Source organism: Tursiops truncatus, chromosome 11, assembly GCF_011762595.2.
Source record: "Tursiops truncatus isolate mTurTru1 chromosome 11, mTurTru1.mat.Y, whole genome shotgun sequence".
NCBI lineage: Eukaryota > Metazoa > Chordata > Mammalia > Artiodactyla > Delphinidae > Tursiops > Tursiops truncatus.
In genome coordinates this window covers 24,714,834-24,732,500 of record NC_047044.1, presented here as the reverse complement: position 1 = coordinate 24,732,500, position 17,667 = coordinate 24,714,834, and the positions used below count along the sequence as shown (strand labels likewise).

Below are 17,667 nucleotides of genomic sequence, written 5' to 3'. Positions count from 1 at the left end.
AGCAGTTTCCCTGCCTCTCCATCCTGGGTTTCTTCTCTTTACTTTGTGTGGTCCTCTATTATAACTCAGCAAAGAATACCAGAAAGGATTTGGGTTTTGGTCAGAAAACCTGGGCTTTAGTCCCAACCCCATCATTTACTGTGTGATCTTGAACACACAAATTGACATTCCTACTCCTCAGTAGTATCAAATGTAAAACAGGATTCATACTATTAGAGACCAATTGAATTCATCTATTTAATGACACTTTTTACACTGTGAGGCATTATACATATTTTGTAATAATTATTTTTTCTCCTTGAGTATCTGTGATATTTATTCAAGAAATGTGTATTGCTGTGGAGATGAAGGGGGGAATGACTGTAATATTACCAAGTCTCACCCCTTCTTAAGAGTATCCACTGACACTTTCCGGGGAGAAGACGCTTCTCCCATTCATTTCACCCCAGCATCTGCTTCTGTCCTCAGAGCCCTCACAGGAGTCTACAGAAATCCTAGTTAATTTAAAGCTAGTTCAGTAACACGCCATTGCCCCAGCTTCCTTTACCTCCAAACCACGGTGCCTGGTTCCTGACAGCAGCCTGTAGATGGCGTTTCTCTTCTCCTCCATCCTGGGTTACATCTGTAGTCTCGTCAGCCTGTGGGTACACGTGAGGTCCTATGACCATGGACACCCCACTAATGACATTGTTGAACCTCTACATGCTCATGGGGGTACTCAGTACTGCACCTCCACGGCCCCTAAACCCAGTCTTCTCTGGTTATTTCTCAGAATTCCAATTGCGGTGTCTTACACGAGCTGGCTAGGTAAACCCCCAGCCCACCAAATTACTCCTCTCTTTCCTGTCCAATTTCAGAAACAGCTGAGAGAGAAAGCAGGTGCCAGGCTGGTGGAGATGAAAATAATCGTCTTACTACTGATAACAGCTAGATTGGAGGATGATCCTCCCATCTACAGGCACAGTGGGCTGGCTGGCATTTCGGCCCCGGATTAAACTTACCTACCTGGGCCGAGCTGGAAAACTGCAGGCACCCGCAGCACGGAGAACAGAGACCGTGTGTTCTTGGGACAAGCGGGTTCCAAAAGAGAGGGCAGGTGGGAGCTGAGCCAAGTGTTGCAGTTTCTATTCCTAAACTTGCCAGTCAGAGAACTTCCCTCTCCCTTTCCTACTGGAGATCCTTCCAGACAGAAACATGAAGGCTTATTCCCTCCTGTTCTTTGTTCTCTGGCTTCCTTGTTCAGGGGCTTCCTCATGGCGACAAGGAATGTCAGGTCGCATGCCCTCTCATCTTGGTGCTGGACCCCAGGCAGAAGGAGTGCCTGGGTTCAGAATACCCCTAAATTTCGCAGGAAACAACTTCATCTGTTTTGATTTTGCATCAAAATCCCCCCTTGGCTCCAGCCTCCCCAAACAAGGCCTGTCCCCCCATGCAAATAGACCCTTGGGAAGGAATTAAATTATTATGCTTGTGCCTGGGAGCTTCTACTCCCTCTGAAGACCCCTGTGCTACCATCATCTCTGGCAAGCCTGGTCATGGCCCCAGGCCTTCCTCTGCTGCTCTCAAAGCACTATTCTCATTTGAGTTTCAGGATTTTTCAAAAGTGATCATCAGCCTCCAATTCATTAGATTTTCCCACCATCAAGGAGTTGGTCTTGAAACTCCCCAAACCACCCCTTGCCCATCTTTGCCATTAAAGCACAGCACGACCTCCTGCCCATGGGGCATTGCCTGGGTTTCTGTGACTGTGATGCTGTGGGAAAAGAAAGACTGCAGTTTCCTTCAAAGTCTTGCCCAACACCTTCTAGGATCAAAACAAGAGCTAAAGCGCCCTGTTTCTTGATCTACACATTTAAAATCCAAAGCAGCTGTTGACACAGGCACTCCGGGCATCACTGAAAGAGAAAAGGCCCAAGACCATTTGTACCTTTCTGGACAAGTCAGATTTCTATTATGTAGGAAATGATTTTGACCAGTAGCTGGTCAGGACAGTTTCTCAGTTGGATGCATCCTGGAAATGACAGCAGTGACTCACAGTTTTCTGAGTTGTGACACCTTATCGCTGTGTTTTAATCTCCTTTCCTCTGTAATGCTACAATGTGGATTTGGGGATACAAAGGGTGAGAATACAAAGTATTAATAAATTTCAATCAATTGTGAATTTAAAAAATCTAAAGCTTGGAATCAGTGTTAACTCCTTCCAAATGCCATCAGTTATTCTCCCTCCTAGTGATTGTTCACATGCCTAAGTACCGTACAGTATCATTTACAAAACTTCATGGCGTTATCCCTCCTTTAAGGTTGGCCAAAAAGTTCCTTCGGTTTTTAAGTAAAAATAAAAGACACATTTTTCATTTTCACCAAGAACTTTATTAAACAACGTAGTCACCCTTTTGTTCCACTACCTTCTGCCATTTTGTCAGGAACTTCATAATTCCATCTTCCCAAAACTTTTGATCTTTTTGAGCACAGAAATGTTCCAGGTGCCTTTTATAGTCTTCCAGGGAATTGAAATTTTTTCCATTAAGAGAATTTTGTAAAGACCAAAATAAATGGAAATCCGAAGGTGCAATGTCTAGTGAATATGGCTGATGAATCAGAACTTCCCAGACAAGCTGTAACAGTGTTTGCCTGGTCATCAAAGAAACATGCGGTCTTGCGTTACCCTGATGGAAGATCATGCGTTTTCTGTTGACTAATTCTGGATGCTTTTCGTCGAGTGCTTCTTTCAGTTGGCCTAATCAGGAGCAGTACTTGTTGGAATTAATCATTTGGTTTTCCGGAAGGAGCTCATAATAGAGGATTCCCTTCCAATCCCACCATATACACAACATCACCTTCTTTGGATGAAGACCGGCGTTTGGTGTGGTTGTTGGCGGTTCATTTCGCTTGCCCCGTGATCTCTTCCATTCCACATTATTGTACAGTATCCACTTTTCATTGCCTGTCACAATTTGTTTTAAAAACGGAACGTTTTCATTACTTTTAAGCAGAGAATTGCATGGGGAAATATGTTCAAGAAGTTTTTTTTTGCTTAACTTATGTGGAACCCAAACATCAAAGCGATTCATGTAACCAAGCTGGTGCAAATGATTCTCAGCGCTTGATCTGAATATTTTGAGTATGTTGGCTATCTCCCGCGTGGTATAACGTTGACTGTTCTCAATTAATGTCTTGATTTAATCGCTTATCAACTTCAACTGGTCTACCCGACTGTGGAGCATCGTCCAGTGAGAAATCTCCAGCACGAAACTTCACAGACCACTTTTGACGCGTTCGATCAGTCATAACACCTTCTCCATACACTGCACGTATCTTTCTTTGCGTTTCAGTTGCGTTTTTACCTTTCTTGAAGTAATAAAGCATAATATGCCAAAAATGTTGCTTTATTTTCTTCCATCTTAAAACGGCTACAAAAAAATTCACCAATTTTGATAAGTTTTTTTAAAAAATGCACACTGATATGACAGCTGTCACAATACAACCTAATAAAATTTTTCCAATTAAGTTAAAGGCAACTAAGTGCTACTAGAGCCATCTTACAGAAAAAACCAAACGAACTTTTTGGCCAACCCAATATTACTGATGAATTGATTGATTAAAAAAAATTAGCACTTTTTTTGCAGGCATGTGGGATAATGCTAGGCGGTAAAGTTCAAACCCTGTGTGGTGGGGATGCAGGAGAAATGGGCCATGGACTTCATCTGGTGGGTCTTGGAAGTCTTCTTAGATGAGGTGGGGTTTGAGCTTAGTCTAAAGGGTGAGTAAGACATTTACAAGGGTTTCATAAGGAGAGCGGTCATCTGGGTGGAGCATTGGAGATATAGAGATTCTCGGACCCAACCTCAGAATCTCAGGGGTGAGGCCCTGGTACGTATGGTTCTGACGTGTAACCGGAGCTGGGAACTCAGGTTTACTCAGAGACCAGAGAAAAGTCTGAAAGGCTGTCTCCGGGGCTAGGAGAGTCCAAGCCAGCTATTCTCCACCTCAGAAGAAGATCGAATAAGAGGAATTAAATGAAGCACAACAACTTGGTTTCCTCTGAAGATGAAGTTCCTGGATGTGAAGTTTGTTAAAGACACTAAGATCTTTACCCCATACGGCAAGGAAAGGCCTTCTTCAGAATCGGAAAGAAAATGCAGTTAAAACCAAACCAAAAAACGGGGCAGAATCTCATTTGTCTCAAATGGCCTATGCCAGGGGATGACAAACTTTTTCTGTAAAGAATCAGAAAGTAAATATTTTCAGCTTTATAGACCATAACAGTCTTTGTCACAACTATTCAGCTCTGCCACTGTAGCGCAAAAGCAGTGTTGGGTAATGCGTAAGTGAGTGAGCGTGGCTCTGTTCCAGCAAAACTTTATTTATGGACACTGAAATTTGAATTTCATATAATTTTTACATATTACGAAATATTATTTTTCCTTTGATTTGTTTTCAACTACTTAAACATGTAAATTCTTATTGTTCACTAGAGCCAGGAGGTAGAAACAACCCAAATGTCCATCAACCGATGAATGGTTAAAAAAAAAATGTGGTGTATAAACACAATGGAATATTATTCAGCCTTGAAAAGGAAGGAACTCCTGTCACATGATGCACCATGGATGAACTTTTGACATTACGCTAAGTGAAATAAACCAGTCACAAAAAAGATAAATACTGTATATAATCCCACTTATATGAGGTACCTAAAGTAGTCAAATTCATAGAAGCAGAAAGTAGAATGCTGGTTGCCAGGGGCTGGGGTAAGAGAGAAGGGAGCATTGTGTTTAATGGGTGGAGAGTTTCAGTTTTGAAACTTTTGAAAAGATTCTACAGATCAGTAGCACCACAATGTGAATATACTTAACACCTTACTGTACTGAACACTTAAAAACAATTAAGATGGTAAATTTTATGTCATGATTTTTACCACAAACATTTTTTTAAAAAGAAAATAGTTAATTCTTACCTTGAAAGTCATAGAAACGGGCGGTGGGCCTGCAGTTTGCCAACCTCTGGCCTATCGATGACCAGTCTGAGGGCGAAAAAGATGGTCCAAATCAATGCTTCTCAAATGTCCCCACTGAAAGTTCTCTAACAATGCAAAAGGGAGAATGCAGACTCCCAGTGGGGTCTTCCTGCAAGTCTATAAAATTATTTTAAATACTCTTTCAAATGAGGTTCATGAAATTTTTTGAATCCTAGTCCATAACACATGTTGTTTTAATGTAAAATTGGCATTCACTGTAAAAATCAGTAAAAACTGATGTTCATGCAGGCTCAGAGAGGGTGAGTGACTTAGTCAAGGTCACAGAGCTAGAAGAAGTCAATATGGGACTGGATCCCAAAATTCCTGATTCCAAATGTATACTTGCCACCTGAGTGGGCTGCCTTCCCATCAGGCTTTGGCTGTCTATTCCCAACTCCTACCCGCATCCCCCTCAACATTGAGGCAGTCTCCAAAGTACTGAGGCAAACCGCTTTTGAGTTTCTACCGAAATTCATCAATTCATAAGTTTAATACCATCAATTCATACGTTTCATATATTATTTGTTCTGCTGTGTTCTAAAATATTTTAGTTTGATATATTCTAAAACTCATTTTTTTCCTGTCCTATCTAATTATACTTCCTCATCCATCTGTATTTTTTTAAACCATCCACAGCATCCCATTCTGTTATACATTATGGAATGTTAAATTATGAGGGAACAAAGAGATTTGTTGTTTTTGTATACCCAACATCCATTTTCTCTTGTGGTAGATTATATTATTTGTTCAGAATTCTCCCTTTTTCCCTCCTTTTCCTTCTCCCTGTCCCATTGACTTTAGTCTTGGCCATATGACTTGCTTTCCCCACTGGGTTGTGAGTTGACATGAGGGTGTGCTAGTCCTAAGCACAGGTTTTGAGGGGCTCCATGTGTCTCCACTCACTTCTCTGGAGCTCCTGCCCTTCCAGAAATCCACGTGTCCCATATTGAGCCCGTTCCTTCAGCTTGGGTCCCAGAATGAGAAAACCATGTGAAGCAAACATGAACCCAGCCAACGAAGACCCATTTGTTGTTTAAGCAAGCCAGTGAGTGTTAGGGTTGTTTGTTACACAGTATTATACTAGCAAAACCTGACCAATACACCCCTTCTTTTGGAACCAGGGTTTTGATTTTCTTCAGGAGACTCAGCCCCCACCTCCACTCTTCATCTGTAGGGTTCATTTGAGCTGATCCTCCTCCATCCTGCCCCAAGCACCCTCCAACACATCACACTGACTAACTCGAATCTCTGGTAAGATGTCTGCTGTTCTTATCAAAGCTGAGAGAGCCTCATTCTCTCTTGGCTAGCAGAAATGAATGATCCTGTCACCTGCTATAAAGGATTCCTGAAGAAATTTTACTCATAACCCATATAATCCTAACTCCTATCTGTTTTATAACAGAAGCATAAAAATAGTGTGGATCACACAATACTAAATGCCACATCTCTTGGCTACTTTTTGATAGTGAGAAGGAAAGCACAAAAAACAAATAGCAGACATTATGAACTGAATGTTAACGTCTCCACTAAATTCATGTTAAAACCCTAACCCCCAATGTGATGGTATTAAGAAGCTGGGCCTTTGGGAGATAATTAGGTTTAGTTGAGGTCCTGAGGGTGGAGCTCCCATGATGGGATTAGTGCCCTTTATGGAAAGAGACACCAAAAAGTTTGCTTCCTCTCTCTTTCTCCTTCCACATGTGTGTATGGAGGAAAGACCATGTGGGGACACAGCAAGAGGTGGCCCTTTACAAGCCAGGAAGAGGGCCCTCACCAAGAACCAAATCTGCTGGCACCTTTATCTTAGACTTCCCAGCCTCCAGAACTGTGAGAAATAAATGTCTGTTGTTTAAGCCACCCAGTCTAAGGCATTTATTATAGCAGCCTGAGCAAAGACAGCAGAAGCTGTCTTATGCAAGGTACAGAAGCTGCAGACACCTACAAGTAAAATTTGTTCCCCGTGCCTTGGGGAAGAGCAGTGTCAGCTCTGAGTTATTCATTCTAACAAAGAGCTTGGCATAGTGGTATGGACAACCTGAAACACCAGGAAAACTTAAGGAGGTCTTCATTTGGTCTGGGAAACGCCAAGGCTGCCCATGAGTGTTTCAGGGGTGCCTTAGACAAAGGCATTTCTTCAGAACAATTAAAGCCTGATGAAAACATGGACACCTTTTCTCTCACATATTAGGATTCAACAAAGATTTGTTGTGAAGATGTACAATAAAAATCATGAAAGTCACTGGTTTAAGATATGCTTGGCTTTGGTATACACTTTTTAGATAAAGCAACACAGAGTTCTGAGTTGTATGTGTGAGATATTTTCTCCCTGAGAAGGAAAATAAAATAAGTTTACATTCTCCCAGTCCACAGCTGGATCATACGGGGACACAGAGTGAGCTCTGCTGAGTGACAGGAGAAGCCCACTAGGGATTAAAACAATAATCCCTGAAGTGTGAAATTAGCTGTGGAAAATCAGGGGTTGATAAACAGCCCTCTCCCCCATATCTTCTCCTTCTTCTCTACTCCCCTACCTTTCCCCCAGCCCCCCACCCCTCATGTTTTCCCACCCTTCTCAGAGGTCTGGTGGGCCTTGTCCCACTTCTCACTGAACTATCCATGCCAGCCCCAAAGCAAATGCTGCCAACTGGACTGTCCTATGAGTCAGGTGCCCTGACCTGGTACTAACTAGAGTAAAATACAGCCCTGCCCTTAGAGGCCCACAGTTAGTAATTAGTGAGAGATTCGTAAACAATCAGAAAGGTTGCAGAAATAAGAAACAAATAAAAGTGGAGGAGCTCTTAGAATGCCATCCTTTGGAAAGCACTCACGCCCCCGGCTCCCAGGGAAGCTGACTTAATTGGTTTGGGTTGTGTATAGAGATCAATAGTGTTCAAAACACTCCCCAGGTGATTCTAACTTTAGCCAGGGCTAAGAACCACCCCCGACGTATTGAATTAGGAACGCTGGCGGTGAGGTTAAAACCTGTGTTTTAACAAGCCCCCCACGTGATGCTGGTGCACGCTCAAGTTTGGGAGCCGCTGGTCTGCGCTGCTAAGGGGCGGAGGTATGGGAATGGAGGGGGTCCAAAAGGGGAGCAGTTGGGGCTGGCGCACAGGGCTGGGATGAGGGACTCTTCCACCGGCACCCTCCTCCCTCCTCTAAGCCTCAGGGCAGTGGACAAGCTCTCCCGTCAGAGCCTGGCCTGAGCCCTTCGGGGTGGGCGGTCCTTGAGGGATAGTGTGTTGGGGAGCCCAGTTTTGAGACCACGGAGCCTCCCTCGGAAGCCTCAGTCACTCGGCTCTGTGGCCGCTGCTCATTTCGCTCCGGAGTCCCTTAGCAGGCAGGAAAGGTTGGGCCTGTGGCGGGGCCATAGCGAACGGCCAGAAAGGGCTCTTTCTGGAGAATCCTGGCTTCCAGTTTACGGCTTCTCATCCTTTTCCCCAAAGTGGGCCCCCTACTCTGAGCGCTGGCTTTTTTTTTTTTTTTTTAAATCCCAGACAGGAACTGTGTCCATCCCCTGACAAAACCCGTGCCTCCTTTTCTGCACATGCAACATCTTCTCATCCTAAGCAATCACACCCCCACCCACAAGCAAAGCAGCCCTTGGCCCAGAGCACCCGGGCCCCACTCCCGATGCCCCCTGGCCCTACAACTCTTCCATCCCAGCTGACAGAAAACAGCGAGTCCAGCGGCCTCCCCACTTCGGGCCTCCCCGCCCAGACCGACCGACCGAGCAGGGCAAGACCCTACTGCTGGGCCCAGGGCGGTCCCCAGCACAGGGACCCCCGGGGGAAGAAGAGGGATCCCCCGTCTCGCCACAAGCCAAGCTCAGCCCCTCGGCGCGCCGGTGGCGGCTTCTCTGCGTTCCTGGCCGAGCTGCCCGCCCCCCCCGTGGGGAGGGGCTGCGGCCACGCGGAGTCGCCCGGGGTCCGGAGGCTCCTCCCCGGGGGTGGCCGAGCAGGAAGCGTGGAGCGCGGCGGGCGGGGGCACGGTGCGGGGCCCCAGGCGGCGGAGTATGCGCGGGCCTCGGCGGCCAGCCCCGGCGCACAGCCGCGGCCGGGGCGCGCGGCGCGGGGCGGAAAAGCCTGTTTACACAGACTGCACACCGCCTGGGGAATAATGCAGTAAAGGAAGTGAGCCGGCTCGGCCTGACTGCTCCAACTTCCTGCTCTCACACACACCAGAGGAAAAAAAAAAAAAAAAAAAAGAGGAGCGAGAGAAAGAAAAAAAAAGGGGGAAAAAATCAGGATCTCATTACAAGAGCAACAGACCGTCTGCAGACGCCTGTCAGCATGGAAAGTCGGGGACTTTCGCCCGGTTCCTCCTAGAAATTCCCCCGAAGAAGGATCTTGAAAACTCCCCCGCATCTGGGTATGTAGTAGGGTCCGTGCCTGTTGCTCGGACAGTTGCAAAGTTTCGTGGGGCTTGGTTTTTTCTTTCTTTCTTCTCTCTGGCTTGGTGGGGGTGGGGCGGGTGGGCACCGCGTCGGAGGCTGCAGGCCCGGGGCTGGGGGCGGCCGCGGGGAGTGGGCGCAGCTGGGATGCTCCTGCGCCGGGTCCGCGCGCCGGCCCGGGGGCTGCGGCCACCGGGCGATGGCACACCCCGCCCTGGGCTGCGCTGTGAGCCGGGAGGAGGGGGCGCGCGGGGGAGCGGGCGGCGGTGAGACTTGGGGTCCCTCTGGGAGGAACGGTGACTGGAGCGGGCTGCGTGCCTGGAGGCTGGACCACCGCTGACCTAGCCGGGGCTGTGGCTCTCCTCGGGGTGGCAGTGGGCACCGACGGTCGAATTCAGGGAGAGGACAGGGGTGGAGAGGGAAGCGGAGGGCGTGGGGAGCCGAGCCGCGGGGCTGGGGGCCGCGTCCCCTCTCGCTCGGCAGGTGACCCCCGCCCGGGTCCCCGCCCCAGGCGCACGCCCAGCCGGACCTTTAAAAGCCGGTGGAGTCATTACTGGACATGGTTTTGGAGGAGGACCGGGCAGGAGGTGGTCTTGGAGCCCCCAGCACTTTGGGATGGGGCTCTTCTGCTTGCATCTGAATGTTGGCCTGTAATGCTTCCGTAACTTTTGGGGGGAGGAATTACAATTTTGGAGGGCTACAAAAAAAAAAAAAATTAGAGGTCTCGGTTTTGTTACGTTTTCTGAACCGAATCGTCCTGAGGACAAGCTGCAGTTAGGCGGCGGATGGAGTTGGGAGAAAGAAATGTTATTTCAGAAACTGCAAAAGGGGCTTTTTAGAAGGAAAAAAAAAAAAGAAACGAGTGTCGGGAGAGTTTCTGGCTTGTCTGGAAACGGCAAGACTAATTGCCATGCGCTTCCGCTTTGAAACTGGCAGCAGACAGCATCTTGAAAATGACTCACTAGAGGAGCTCACAAAGAAACTGTGGTTTGCTCCTTCTCAGGTTTATGTATTTGTGCCTTTTACAGTTTCCTTTGTAGTGTTCGAGGGGTCACCCGCCCCTTCCCCGCCGGCCCCCTCCCACCCTCCCGCTTTTGGAAGTCCCTGGCGGGTCTTTAACTCCCCCCAGCACCCCGGCCAGGAGGGGGGACGCTGGGGGAGGCTGAGTTGTTTTTGGAGTTGGCTGGGGAAGAGGGTTAAAGGGATTCTGCTGCTGCGGGGGAAAAAGTTCCCTGAATTTTCCACTGGCTGCTGCAGGAAGAGAGAGCCCCTGTAGTCATTGCTAAGTAATGTCTGCACACACACCAACTAATCTCATTAGGAGTTTCCGCTGCTCGGCACAGGAGGGGTTTTGTGCAGCCACTGTCAGCCGGGGGAGCCCTGCGCTGGAGAGGGAGACAAGTTACGGCTTTATTTACTTAGAGGGGCAGCCGCCCAACGAACCTTTGGCCATTTTGGATTTCGAACTTACAGGTTTTTCTCTCCCAGGTGTGTGTGTGTGTGTGTGTGTGTGTGTGTGTGTGTGTGTGTGTGTGTGTGTGTGTGTGTGTGTGTGTGTGTGTGTGTGTGTGTGTGTGTGTGTGTGTGTGTGTGTGTGTGTGTTCTGTTGCTCAAGCACCTCAAACACACCCGTCCTCTCACGTCTGTGCTTCACTCCTGGCGGGGGAGGGCGGAGGTGACGAGAAACCAAGCATGTTCCGGGCATCTATTAATGAGCTCAAATTGATTTCTGAGCCCTACTGCCAAACAAAATACCCTCCGATCTCTCTCCCTTTTCTTCTGTCTCTCTGTGACACACACTTATTTGGGAAAGGTCAGTTATGAGTTTCAATTTATGGGGATTATAAAATTACAAATTGTGTTAGGAGGGCACGTGGGTCAGACAGTTAAGAAGACTGTCCCTAATTGTTTTTGGAGTTTCCAGTAATGATCCTGCCTGCAAAGACCCCTGATGGTCATTCTATGCCAAATATAGCAAAGGCCTTGTGGCCTTTTTTTTTTTTTAAACCTTTAAATGTTGGAAATGTGTAGAATTACTAAAAAGGGTAAAGAATTTTAAGGAACCTGATTGGAACTGTGGGGCTCCTTTATTGACAAGGACACTCTGCTCTCTTGAGGGTTTTTTAAGGTGTCCGTATTTCTTTTCTGGTGGCAAAGCATGTCCTAAAAACAACCCAAACAGCCCGAGCAGGGTGTGAGTCAGTGGACGTGAGTACAGGATGTGCCTAACACCGCATCTGGTGCAGAGTAGATGCTCAATAAATTGTTGCATTGAAAGCTGTGAGTAGGATAACAGAACTTACATTAAATAGATAAGGAAAAAAGCTTTCCAAAGCCAACATCACTTTGCATGACTGTTCCTTAAGGATGAAGGTTGTTAAGTATTCCCCTTTCAAGACTACATTTCCTTCAAAATAAAAAGGGGATAATTAGAGTTCTTCATTCCAATAAGTTATTATTTGGAATGAATAATGTTCATTTATAGCAATAGTTCTCAACTGGGAGTAATTCTGCTCCCCAAGGGACTTTTGGCAGTATCTGGGGACATTTTGGTTGTTATAATCAGAGGGGGTTCTACTGGCGTCTAGTGAGTAGAGGTCAGGGATACTGCTAAACATCCAGCAATGCCCACAAAGAACTTTCTAGCCCAAAATGTCAGGAGTACCCAGATTGAGAAACTCTTGTTTACATTAATGGTGATGACAACTTTGATATGCATTCATTCAAGGAATAGAACATTTAAAAGTCATCACTGGCACTTTTCTGCCATGTGAATAACACAGTGTGCATGAATTTTCTCTCTTTTCGGTCAGTAATATGTGTGGAATGACATGTAAATAATGACAGTGTGATGGTGTACCTTTGTGAGCTGAATGAGACCATCTCTGAACCTCACTCACTTGGTACTAATGCTTTTTAGACCAGAATGGCAACAGCCCACGTGGCGGAGAGCAGCCCCATTTGAATTTTGAAGTTTGCTAAACATTTATTAAAGCCTTCCTCTTTTTCTTATTTAAAAAAAATTTACTAATTCAAACCTGGTAATGTACAATAACCCTGAGATCATATATTGAAATTTATATTTGTAATAACTTTTTAGAACTTTTCCTGAAATCGGTTTTAAAGGGCTTCCAGGCAGCGCGTATAAATTAAAATATTCCTTTCTTAGCTGTCACGTATCGGATTTTGTGCGCCCTGTGCTACCCAATTATGTATCTATAGGATTCAAAAAACCAATATGGTTGCAAAACATTACCTAAGACAAAACAAACCCAAAACACTTTAAAAATATTATCTAAGGATGTGACTTCCTGGAGTAAAGTCTTTTTTCGCTGATGGTGAATTACTGCTTACTAATTAACGGCTTTACTCCCTTCCAGTCCCAGGGAATGATTCAGCCATTTTCATGTTTCCTAGACCTGGGGTTCCTCATTAAACTTTGGACAGAGAACCCATTTCTTTTATTCTGGCTGTGACCTGGCTGTAGGCAGCTGGCTTCTGCCCCTAAGGGCCAGTACCTGCACATATAGATGAGCGGTCCTGGTTACTTATATGAAGGACTCCACTCATGGCAAATTTTTCTGTATGTTTAAGGCAAGAGTATTTTATGTTTTATTATTTATCCGTAATTCCCCTTTGCCTTTGTAGATTGATGACATATTTGAGATTACATTAGTATAGCAATATTTTCTAAAGGTTAGTTGTTTTTTGCTGTTATAAAAAATATTAATATGAATTATCTTAGGAAGATGCAGAAAACCACAAAGAAAAAAAAACATCTCCCATAATCCCTCTGTTAACATTTTGGTGTATATTTTTCTGGTCTTTTAAAATACATATACACACAGCTGCACATGCACACATAAAATTTTTAATTGGAGTCACACTATACTTTCTGTTTTGTAGCTTATTTTCAGTTAACGTATCATGTAACACAGTTGAATAACTGGTACTAAGACCAAAATTACCACACATAGAGCTCGTATTTATTGATCTAATAAATGTGTTGACTCAACAGTGGATTGACATAATTTCTACATGAACTTGTTCAGTGTTTTTGTCTCTGTGGCTCCAAGTAACGTTCTAAGAATGCTGCCCTCTTGAAAGACTGAATTCATATGTGCTGTGCAGTTTGGGATTTTGATGAGTTTCTCTATGATTTAAGGATGAGTCATGATTTGCAGTAGAATATCAAGATGTAGTAAAAGGAAGTCCAGGGTGCGACACATCAAAGTAGAATGTTGAGTGATGAAAACAGAGAAACTAGGTTAGACCAAAAATACACCTTGAACTTCTCTAACTATAAAGGAGGGAGGAAGGTGCCTCTTGCACACTTGGTGACTCTTACTTATTACTGTTTCACTTTATATCAGTAAAGTTTCCAAACTTTGAAATTGGTATTTTAAGTAGATTTTCAGTTCAAGAGTACTGTTGCCCATGGCCAGTTTGAACTGAGATCATGTAGCTTTTTGGTTGAAACCGTGGCAGTGAGAACATGAAAACTCCAGTTTTGCCACTTATAGTACAGCCCCAGTAAATTGAATTATCAGAGTGGGGGTGTGCGTGCGCGCACACTGTTTTTGTTTTATTTTTTATTAAGGTATAGTTGATTTACAGTATCATGCTAATTTTAGGTATACAGCTCAGTGATTTAGTTACACGTATATATACCTATATAAATTCTTTTGCAGATTCTTTTCCCTTATAGGTTATTACAAAATGTTGAGTATAGTTCCCTGTGCTATACAGTAGGTCCTTGTTGGTTATCTATTTATATATAGTAGCATGTAATATGTTAATCCCAACCTTCTAATTTATCCCTTCCCACCCCCCTTTCCCCTTTGGTAACCATAAGTTTGTTTTCTATGTCTGGGGTGCACTGTTAACAAATCCTAAGGGCCTTCAGTCCTTTAAGCAGAAATTTGACTCCCCATTATCCCTACCCACAACCGAAATGAAAATGGCCTTTCATCCATTACTGGAAACTTACATATATGTCAGCAGTTTAAAAATAAACTTTGAATTGATCATTTCAGTAAGTTGTGACTTGGTTGATTTGCCACTAGGAATTACTCACTGACCACTTTATGTGTTTTAATTTACAGTTGCTGGAAAGTAATTATTAAATTAGGAATTAAATGGGGTTATTTTATAATTGGCTGTGAGAGTTATTTGCATATTTTTAAAGAAATTAAGATGATAGTTATACTAATAGATTCTGATCTGAATTTGGACTAAAATGAATTTACTCACATACATGCTTTAAAAAGAAGTTTTAAGCACACAGTATCCTAAGTCTTTTTAAAGCTGCCATATCTAAGAACAATTCCTAATGTTCCAGGTATAAATATGGGAGTGATGGAGGAGGTATAAAACACATGTATCTGATACCTTCTCTTACACTGTTTGGTGAGGTTAGGGGTCATTTACTCCAAACAATAGAATGAATCTGAGACTCTTGATGTCTTTTACTTTCTTTCACTGTTGTATAACTTATGTACGTGAAACTGCCCAGATCTTAAATGTTATTGTATACCCCTATGTAATCCCCACCCCCTACTTCTAAGTAGAGAATACTTCCATCACCCCAAAACGTCCCCTGGCTATTTTTAATTGTATTATGGCAATTCCATGACTCTACCATGTTATTATACCCCAGAGCACCTGGATAAGATACTGCAGTATTTTTATTTAATCTACTTGGTTAAAAATAGATCATCAGAAAGTGTGGATTTCCTCATCATCCAATAAGAGGAAAAATCCTTTCTACACTATTTAATATCACTTACACTAACCAAAAGTAATATGTATGCTGCGGGGAAAACGTAGATTCCCTTAAAACCAGTTGTGTTTAGAGGATATCACTTAATGTCCCTGGACCTCAGTTTCCCTGGCTGGAGGGCAAAGTGGCTGGAGTAGAGAGGTAGGGACGATCCCTTGCATCCCAAAGTCCTTTTCGTCTATGCTCTGTTTTAGAATAAAGAACTTGGATTCTTCTAGGAGTTGTGAAAGTGTAGAGTGAATGTCTGCTGTCATCCCCCAAAAGCTGACTTTGAGACATATACAGCAATTTTTAAAAACTGTTTTGGGGTAGAAAAAGGGATTCCCCGTAAGTTTCCCCTTCAATCCCATGTCGGCCCCTTATTGAATAAGGAACACCTGAGGGAAGGTCAGCATTAGCTGCAGTGCTTCCTTTCCTCCTCTTTTTGAGGTTTGTGACAGGCACCACTCATTTCTAAAGACGACCTCGTTCTAGGGCAGTGACTGGGCAGAGACAGCGATTGTCTCCAGGTTGGGTGCTGAGCAGGCCCCAGGATTTTGATCACCAGGTCAGGTCCCTACTCTTTCCTCCTGATAGTCTTTGAAAATGCTGTCCATCTTCCAACGCTGGATCTGAGGGGTCCACATTTCCCCTCACCCCCTCCCTCTGGTCCCTTCTCCACCCACAAGCTAGAGCAGTCCTTCCAACACAGATCCGACCTTTTCGCTCCTCTGCTTACAATCTCCCAGTGGCTTCAGCTGGGATAGAGACCAAAAATCTTAATGTAAGCAGCATGCTGTGATTTAGGCCAACTACACTGGCCTTTCCTCAATTCCTCAAATGTGTAATGTGCCCCTGGGCCACTGGGCCCTTCTAAGTGCTGTTCTCTCTTCTGGGAATTCCCTCCAGGTCCTCCACTCCCATCGATTTCTCTCACTCCACTTTCGAGCCAGTGTGTAGTCATCTGTCAGGTCTCAGCTCAACCATCTCTTCCCTGGGGAAGCCTTTGCTGGTCCTCCAGGTTAGATCTCCCCAGTCATCCATCCCTGGCCTTCGGAGTCCTTGCCACAGGCTTTATTTACAGGTTTCCATGTTACCTGAATTCTCCCTCTGCAGATTCTTACTATCCAAGCACAAGTACCAGTTTCAGATATATATATCTGGAGATAGGGCTGGTGTTTCTCATTATTCATTAATACTCCTTATCCAGAACTCAGGAACCAAGTAGATTTGATAGCAGGCTACCCTTTGCTATCTGGAGTCACTGTCCAAACCCTGGAATTCATTAGATTCAGAAACTGAGGGATATCTGTGCGTGTATGTATCAAGATGTGTTTCCCATCTGTCTTGCCCATCAGTCTGTAAGCTCCCTCTGGGCTTCATCTGCTATTCTCATCCTTGTGTTTATCCCAGCCCTTTGTACAATACCTGGCATTCGTTGAGTTAAAAGCAATCTGAAGGGGGAAAACTTTGTCACCATAGCTCCTCTCCTTGCATTTTGCCAGTGGAATTGATAAAGCACTTTATTGCTATGCCTAAATCCAACTCTTTCCTAGACAGTCAATTATTTGAATTAATAAGAAGCATATTTCTTGGTTAAACCAAAGAGACAGCCAAGAAGATCCTGTATAGAGGATATATCATTTTCCAGAATTTTTGTCCAGATTTGTAGGAAAAGTGAATGTACAGGGATCAGGTGTGTTAACATCTGAGAGGACAAACTTTAGCCCTATTGTTGATATCAGTGTTATACTCAGAATGGTTGGTTAGCAGTTGGGTAATTTATAGGATAGTACAGCCTGAAAGAACCTCAATGTACAGTTCTTTCCATGTTAAAATTAATCGTTCTACAGCAAGGATCGTAGTCCTTTATCAAGACTTCAGTTGACCACATTTTCATAGATCCCTTGGACTGAGTTCCATAATAATATTCACTGTTAAAACTGCTTCCTCACTTATACTAAAACCTGTGTGTGTAGCTTTTGTCCATAACCTTTTATAATTAATAAATGACATTTCTGATCGAGTTTTAAAATAATGACACTGCCTGTGTGATGATGAAAGGATGAATGATTAAATACCTAAATTGTTTTGGGTCGAGGGCTAGATCTGCTATTAATTTCAGCTGGGTTTTGCCAAGGAGTGGTTTGTTGATAGTCAAACCTTGATTAACCATAATGTGTAATTAAGCAGATTTTTTTTCTCCCTGCACTTAATTGTCAGAAGAGAGATTAAGACAACCACCACCACCACAACAGAATAAGCCCTAGAATTTATTCCAGGATGTGCTCCTGGGTAACTGTAGGGTCTGTCCGTAGGAATTAACTGCAGGGATTCCTGCGTTGTCTCCACCTGTGAGTTCTCATCATTTTCAGAATGGTGATCCTGGGGCCCAGAATGATCAGGATGCTCTGTTAGCTCTATTAGGCAAGGGGAAGGGCTGTAGATGTGAGAACAATTTCCTAGCACTAGTAGTTAAGAAGAATACATCTCTGGTTA

The 17,667-nt window shown here is 44.3% G+C and overlaps 1 protein-coding gene across 1 annotated transcript in view; it reads left to right on the top strand.

The window, feature by feature from the left end:
* The first annotated feature begins 9,249 nt into the window (after positions 1-9,249).
* Positions 9,250-17,667, top strand: part of ELK3 (ETS transcription factor ELK3) — a 69,815-nt gene continuing 61,397 nt past the window's right edge. Inside the window, exon 1 of the mRNA XM_033866241.2 lies at positions 9,250-9,385. The gene's annotated coding sequence lies outside the window, so the exon portion shown is untranslated. The remainder of the gene's footprint in view (positions 9,386-17,667) is intronic.